The sequence below is a fragment of the Piliocolobus tephrosceles genome, unplaced genomic scaffold (genome assembly GCF_002776525.5).
Source record: "Piliocolobus tephrosceles isolate RC106 unplaced genomic scaffold, ASM277652v3 unscaffolded_348, whole genome shotgun sequence".
Taxonomy (NCBI): Eukaryota; Metazoa; Chordata; class Mammalia; order Primates; family Cercopithecidae; genus Piliocolobus; species Piliocolobus tephrosceles.
In genome coordinates this window covers 2,341-8,956 of record NW_022318531.1, presented here as the reverse complement: position 1 = coordinate 8,956, position 6,616 = coordinate 2,341, and the positions used below count along the sequence as shown (strand labels likewise).

At 43.4% G+C, this 6,616-nt stretch overlaps 2 pseudogenes across 2 annotated transcripts in view; one reads left to right on the top strand and one right to left on the bottom strand.

The window, feature by feature from the left end:
* Window positions 1–1,377, top strand: part of LOC111530579 — a 5,107-nt pseudogene extending 3,730 nt beyond the window's left edge. Inside the window, exons 3-4 of the transcript XR_003307016.1 lie at window positions 580–720; window positions 1,177–1,377. The product of XR_003307016.1 is annotated as a translation initiation factor IF-2, mitochondrial-like (transcript). The remainder of the gene's footprint in view (window positions 1–579; window positions 721–1,176) is intronic.
* A 1,158-nt stretch (window positions 1,378–2,535) lies between these two features.
* LOC111530440 lies at window positions 2,536–5,680 on the bottom strand (annotated as a pseudogene). Its single transcript, XR_002727808.2, has 6 exons — window positions 5,386–5,680; window positions 5,222–5,286; window positions 4,690–4,744; window positions 3,914–3,999; window positions 3,190–3,317; window positions 2,536–2,731 (listed from the first exon to the last, which is right to left on the bottom strand). The product of XR_002727808.2 is annotated as a ubiquitin-40S ribosomal protein S27a-like (transcript).
* Window positions 5,681–6,616: the final 936 nt, after the last annotated feature.

Here is a 6,616-nt window from a genome sequence, read left to right as displayed (position 1 = left end):
GTAATGACAGATGATCTACTCTTGAAAATATATTGAAAGAAAGCTTAAAACAAGGTTTTCATGGAGCAGACAAGAATAGGCAAAGATAGCTGGGTGCAGTGGCTCACGCCTGTAATTTCAGCACTTTTGAGAGTCCGAGGCGGGTGGATCACTTGAGGTCAGGAGTTTGAGACCAACCTGTCCAACGTGGTAAAACCCCGTCTCTACGAAAAATATAAAAATCGGCTGGATGTGGTTGTGGGCGCCTATAATTCCAGCTACTGGGGAGGCTGAGGCAGGAGAAACACCAGAACCCTGGAGGTGGAGGTTGCAGTGAGCCAAAATCATGCCTGGATGACAGAGTGAGATTGTTTAAAAAAAAAAAAAAAAAAAAAAAAAAGAATAGCCAAAGATTTTCATGCATTTTTATTCTTAATATTGGTCAGGAAAATAAAATTGGAGTTAAAGAAACCTAGACTTTTTTCTAGGCATGAATTTGGATTTTTGTCATACCTTTAATTCTTATACCACAGAATGTCAGAAATTGCATATTTCTCAGTCTTTAGTTCTCTGCACATTAATGTTCTCTTCTTCCTAAAGGTGAGGCATCTATACTAGCTACCTTCTCTGTAACAGAAGGGAAGAAAAAAGTTCCTGTGGCTGGCTGCAGAGTCCAAAAGGGACAGTTAGAAAAACAAAAAAAAATTAAATTAATCCATAATGGACATGTAATTTGGAAGGGTAAGCAACATCAAAATCTCCTATATCCAGTCACCAAAACCTGTTGACTATATAACCATTTGAAATCTGTTCATCTTTCATTGTCCATAATCTCAGCTCAGGCCATTTCTTATTGCTGTTGTAATTCCTAAATTGTCTGTAGTTGATGGGTTCCCTTTGCTTGAGATGTATGTTGGTTTTACATCTCAAGTAAGTACCATCCTATCCTCAGCAAAAAGTTTGTGTCTACCTTTGAAATAGGAGATTTAGAGTATTTTGCTACAAATTAGGTCTTATTTACAGGAAACTTCATTTTTCAGGGGGTTCCCCTGGTATTTAGTCCCATTATTTAACATGACAGGACCACGCAATTTTTAAGAATTTCAGTGTTATTTCCTGGTAACACCATACAATATAGTATTTAGTAGGTACTTATCATTTATTAAATATACTAACCTTAAATTTTATCTTTTTAAGGTTCATTAACCTCACTGAAACACCAAAAAGATGGCATCTCAATTGTCAAAACGGAAATGGATTGTGGTCTCAGTTTAGATGAAGAAAATATGGACTTTAAAGTGGGAGATAGAATTGTTTGTTACAAAGAAAAACAAATTCAAGCCAAGACTTCTTGGGATCCGGGATTTTAAAATTACATTAAAGATGTAAATAACTCAACGTGTTGCTTTTTTGAAGGTAGAAATGCACTACTACTGGCCAAAAAGTATCTAAGTTGTTCTATCATGTGTTCATATGCACAAACTGTCAGAAGTGCTCAGAAATAGGAAATCTTATTTAAGGATGCCTCCAACTAGAAATCCTTTAATGGAAAGACTGGCAATATGGTAAAAGGTAATTGTTAATTACTTACACATCACCGATTTCTTTCAAGTGGATGCTTTAGTTAAGAGGCTTATCAAGTGAACCAGCTTTCCCTGAATTGAGCTCCACAGGAAGATATGCTACCCAAGTCCTGCTTGAAACTAAACTGTCTTTTAGTGTTAACAGTACAAATAAGTAATCATTCCTTTATAGGGATCCATCCTGAACAAACATTAAATTCCCAAGAGCTGTACGACAGACAGCAAACATTCCACTGAAACCACCCAGAGACTGCGGATGCTTTTTTTTTTTTTTTTTAAACAGGTCTTGGCCAGGCTGAAGTGTAATGCATGATTACAGCTCCTGGGCTCAGGGATCCTTTTGTCTCACCTTCCCCAGTAGGCAGGACCATAGGAGTCAGCCTATGGTTTTTTTTGCAGAGATCGGGGTCTTGCTATGATGCCCAGGCCGGTCTTGAACTCCTGGACACAAAGTGATCCTCCCAAAGTGTAGGTATTACAGGCTTGAGCCACCACTCCGAGCCAGTATCCATTTTTGAGTTGGCAACTTTAGCCTTTAACACAAGTATGCCTAGCCAAGGTCTCAACACCTACACAAACTGTGATTCTCAAAGACAAGAGATAGGCACTACTGGCCACTGAATGGGTAAAGGGAAGGGATGCTGCTCATCACATGACAGACCCCACAACAAAGACTTACCTGGCCCCAAATGTCTACTGTGTTGAGGTCAAGATGGACAGAAACAAAAACTGGCTTATATTTAGACAACTTACATTAAGTATAACTTCTGCCAAAGTATAGGTATTCTAAGAAGTTACTATGAAGTGAAAATATCAAGACCTTTACAAGTGGTTGGCACCTGGCAGGTATACAGAACCACTGGGTCGCACAATCCCCAGAAGCAACATTCATACAGTGATAGCAGTAGCACTAATAAAGGAAATGGTGTGACCATCAATTTGGTGCTTAAAAACTATTCTTTTTACTACAGTGAAATCCAACAATAATGTTAGTTCGTGTCTTTTATTAACTCATACAGTTACTTGTCTTCTGGCTTGTTGAAACAGTAAGTCAGACAACATTTGCCACAATAATGTCTGTCAAAGTGGCTTGCCATAAACACCCCAGCACCACATTCATCCGACGGGCACTCTCGACGAAGGCGACTAATTTTGCCATTCTCATCCACCTGAAAAGTACAAACCTGCTGTAAGATAATTTTACAACACATTTTGAAGTCTAATTTAAGTGACTCAAAATATTTAAGCTTTTACTATGTAATACTGGTAGTTTTCGTGCTTACAAACCGAAGCACCCTAAATTCTCACCAGTTATTATTACTACAATGAAAATATTCAGAAGTCTTGGGACTTCTGAACACTAAAGGCCAGCTTTGCAAGTCGTAGACAAAGGTAAGACCTGAACCCAGACCCGACTTTGAACTCAGAACCCTATTACATAAGTGATTTTAAATACCAAACAGGAAAAACCCCAGGAAGTCTGAATTTCTCATTTCCAGAATACGTCATTTAAACCAAAATGGGGTAATACTGGATACTTAAGTCCAAGAAAATACAAGTTATTATAAAGTTTTCCAAATAAGCCAGGACTTTGCTGACATTCTGCCCATCACTTTAACTGGCTCACCTTATAATATTTCAGGACAGCCAGCTTCACCTTCTTTCTCTTGTGCTTCTTCTTGGGAGTGGTGTTTAAGACTTCTTCCTTTTCTTAGCACCACCACGAAGTCTCAACACAAGATGAAGAGTAGACTCCTGTTAATGGAAGAATGACGTAAGCTTTCATGATTCCACCAAGAATGGGCACACCCAACATTATGCATCTCTTAATTAAAAGCAGTAGCAGTATGCAGTAACATTTATGAGGTAATCTTGCTGCCCCCATCCCAATAGAGTATCTGATTCTTAACAGTTTCTAGGGAGATTAAAGAATGCATTACATTACACCATGGGATGCAACTTGCAAAATTCATAATGGGAAAAACTATACTAGTGCTTCTCAAGTATCAGTATAGGAGTTACCTAAAAATCTACTGCTAATCTAATGCCATTCTCCCCTTTTGCGTGCCAAAATGTCCAAAATACACCACATGGAGTGGCTCACGTCTGTAATCCTAGCGCTGGGAGGCCACGGTGGGAAGATCACTTGAGCCCAGGAGTTTGACACCAGCCTGGGCATGGTGGTGTGTGCCTATAGGTCCAACTACAGAAGGCTAAGGTGAGAGGACCACCTGAGTCTGAGAGATGGAGGCTGCAGTGACTGTGCCAAAGTCACAGCCTGTCTCAAAAAAAGTAAAAAATTTCCAAAATAACATTTTTTTTAAAAGAGGCTGCTCTTCCCCTAGACAGACCTTTTGAATATTGTAGTCAGACAAAGTACGTCCATCTTCCGGTTGCTTGCCAGCAAAGATCAGTCTTTGCTGATCAGGAGGAATTCCTAATAAGAAAAAAACAAGAAGTCACAGCACACCAAGCCTGTGATGTGCTCCAGATTTATAAGGTAAAACCCCTTAATCAAATACATGGTACTAATGGCTGACCATAAGCCCTTACTAGAGGTTAGGCATGGTTCTAAATCTTTACACATCACATTTTACTGCATTAAATCTTAGGGACAATACTGGGCTGTCTGCAGTGGCTCACGCCTGTAATCCCAACACTTTGGGAGGCCGAGGTGGGGGGATCACTTGAGGTCAGGAGTTCCAGACCAGCCTGGCCAACATGGTGAAACGCAGTCTCTACTAAAAATACAATAAATTAGCTGAGCGTGGTGCTGCACGCCTGTAATCCCCACTACTAGGGAGACTGAAGCACAAAAATCACTTGAACCCGGGAGGCGGAGGCTGCAGTAAGCCTGAACCAGCTAATGCACTCCAGCCTGGGCGACAGAGGAGACTCCCATCTCACACAAAATAAGTAAGTGTCCAAATTCACACAAGTGAAAATACACCTCAAGGATTCCAATCTAGGGACTGTGCTCCCCGATCACAAACATTTATTGTGTTATTCCCCGAGTATTTTGTCAATCTGCCCCTCCCCGCCTCACCATGAGCAGATATGTCTAGCACCTACAGGTAGGCTGAAGGCTCCACAGGTTAAGTTTTCTTAACTACAAAATATTACTTGCCTTCCTTATCCTGGATCTTGGCCTTTACATTTTCTATCGTATCCGAGGGTTCAACCTATGAATGTTAAAATGAAAGTATGTTGCTTACACATTACGGAACTACAGCAGAACTCATTTAGTTTGACAATTACCACTGAACCGAACCGGCGACAGGGCTGAAACCTACTCGAGACCTATTACCCACCCAGTGGGCAACCTCCCAAGTCGGCTACCGGAAAGCACCTTCATCTCCCCAGCCCAGGGCGGGCGGCCGCCACAGGGCCACACTTGCTCGCGCCCGGCGGGCGTAGTTACCCGGCGCAAGCTCCTCCGTTTTAACTAGCTGGAACCTCTCGAGAGGTGAGAGGCCCGCCTTTGGCCGCCGAAAATCACCTCAAGGCCGTTGCTGAGCAAAAGATACTCATTTCAAAGGTTAAGTTTTAGAACCCAAATTCGGAATCATGGTTTAAGTCATGGAAAGCAGCGCCGGTCCTAAAATCCACCTCAGGACCTTATTCGGACCTTGGCTTCCTCATGACCACCTGGCCCGTACCTCGAGGGTGATGGTCTTCCCCGTAAGGGTTTTCACGAAAATCTGCATTTTGGTGGCGGCTCCACCTGAGGTTGGGGAAAAGGAAGAGACGGGTTAGGTCAGACATCACAACAGAAGGCGGCATAGGGCGCTGGCTCCAGAGCAGCCGAAGAGCAGACACTCACCGCAGATGGCGGATAGAAAAAGAAGAACGCCGCGCAGGCCCACGGGGTTTCCCGGGGCCCCAGCCGAAAGACCCACCTCTTAGGCGACTACACCAAATGCCTGACTGCCGTCCCAGCGACAATCCAACGCGGTGCGAGACCAGGACGTGAAACTCGTTTCTCCTCTCCCTAACCTGGGCTTATTTCTCACTTTAGCCTTCGGAATACTTTCGAAATGGTAGGTTCAAGCAACGTAAAAAATGTTTTAAAAAGGTTTTTCCCGTGCAGTCAACGTGGCTAAGAGAATCTTTAAAAGGAGGTGGGTCGACGGGGGCCTCATTGGGGAAGAGGTAGGAAATGGAAGTGTATTCTGGGAATTGTAGTTCTCTACTGCTTTCTTCTGCCTTCGACTACTTGTCCCAAGATGCAGTTCCACCTCCCAGATTCCCTAGTTACTGTCTCTAAGCACTGAAGTCGGTGTTTGGCGAAAGGGACTCAGGTGAGGACTGGGGGGAGGATGAAGCGGAATAATGGTTTCAGGAGCGTGGAAACGGGCCGGAAGTGACTAGGAAGAAAGGTTAAGGGGCGGGCCAAGAGTGCGGGGCACGAAAGGTGTCCTTCGCCCACTTGCAGAAGCGGTGGGGGGCAGAGAATCAGCGATCTACCAGCCGCTCCCTGGGCCTCCAAGGGAAGGGAATCTGCATGGCCTGCTCCAGGCAAACTGAAAAATAGGTGAAATCTTCGGAAGCGGGAGTTCAGCCCTTTCTCGCCTGTAGCCCCTCCCTGCTTTCAATCGCCAAGTCTCTCCCAGTCTAGGCAAGAGTCTGAGTATTATGTGTCACTCCTTAGTGTGACACGCTTTAATATGTTGAAAAATCTCAGGAGTTTTCAAATTTTCAAGTGAAGCCGTACGGAAAAGAAACCTGCAGAATGGTTATTTAGTTGTAGCATTTCCACATTTGGGCTTTGGGAGTCTTGGATCTGAGAGGAAGTTTTGGGGATATGTATCGGGTGCTCTTCCGGCAAGGAGGCCAATTAGAAGCAAGTTCCCCCCGTCCTTTCTCCACTCCACAAACCACAGAGTCCTTTCTAAGGAACCTTCTTAATGTCTTCTGTATTTATTTCTTCATCCTCTACCGCCTGCGACCCCATCCCCAAATTCAGACCTTCATTTTCTCTTGTAGGGGTTCCGTATGTAACTCTTTATCTCTCTCCAGTCTTTCCTCCTTTCTAACCCACCTTCACTATTGCC